Genomic DNA, 1,224 nt, shown 5'->3' with positions numbered 1-1,224 from the left:
ACATATTAATCTTCAAATTTTAACTATGATAATTCTTTTTTGGATATAAATCTGATAACGACAAAATTATAGTTAAAAACTTTTGTGATTTATAATATATTTATAACTTTTTAGAGGTATCATATAATTTTTTAGGGTGACTAATTATTTTATCAGAATTTGTCATATAAAAATTATAATGGTATGACATATACTATATTATGATATTTGATATGTATCACATATTATTAGTGTCCTGTCATAATCAGAAGAACAAAAGAACACAAAAAAGAATTAAAAGATTACAAATAAAACATAAATGCAAACGAACACATTAATTAAATTCTTATTCTTGATGAAATTACATATCATTCCTAGTATATAATGATTATGGATTTGGATTTTTTTTTTATAAAAAATAAGACTTATAGTCTAAATCAGTTAATCAAAGACGTGAGACTAATGGTTAGAGAGATGAACCCATAAACTTAAATCCACAATTAAGCATTAATCAAGACAGAACTAATTATTTTCAATAATCTAATCAGGGATAACGGCTCTGATACTACTTGTTGAAAATTATAGGATTCCTCAACTACAAGACCATCCATGTTAAATCATTAAGAAATATAGATGAGAGCGCATAAGCGTACATGTATTCGTGAGTATAATTGAGAGAGTTTTTTTATCTTCTTCAACCAGAACCTTCTGTATTCTTGATAAGGTTAAATTACAGCTCCTCTAATAGAATTTTTTAAAACTAAAATCTTATAAATCAACATGTAATTTTTTTTAATATTTTTTTTAAAGTTGTCCAGACTTAACGATATTTTATAATATGATTTCATAAATTATAATATGTGATATTAATCATTGTAATATATATGAAAAATGTGATTTATTTAGTGTTTTGTCATTTATCTTCGATTAATATTGTTATAACAAGAATACATGTGACTTTACGAGAATGATATAGCATAGACTTTAGTTATCTAAGAATTTACTAAGTGACTGGGGTAGTTCTACATCATGAACCAACAAATACTATCAATTGGAATAATGACAAAACCAGTCGAAATAGATATTCGTAGAGATTACTCACGATTTGAGGCTAAATATTAGGATCCGAAAAATCTCCACAAATAGGTACCCGCCCAAGTGAAATGGATGGAGAGGGGGATATAGATATCCACCCCAAGAATAGAGATGACGAAAAATTCTGCACTCACCCACAGGGATTATCCG

The sequence above is a fragment of the Arachis ipaensis genome, chromosome B10 (assembly GCF_000816755.2).
Source record: "Arachis ipaensis cultivar K30076 chromosome B10, Araip1.1, whole genome shotgun sequence".
Classification (NCBI taxonomy): Eukaryota; Viridiplantae; Streptophyta; class Magnoliopsida; order Fabales; family Fabaceae; genus Arachis; species Arachis ipaensis.
Note: the sequence above shows the minus strand (reverse complement) of the source record.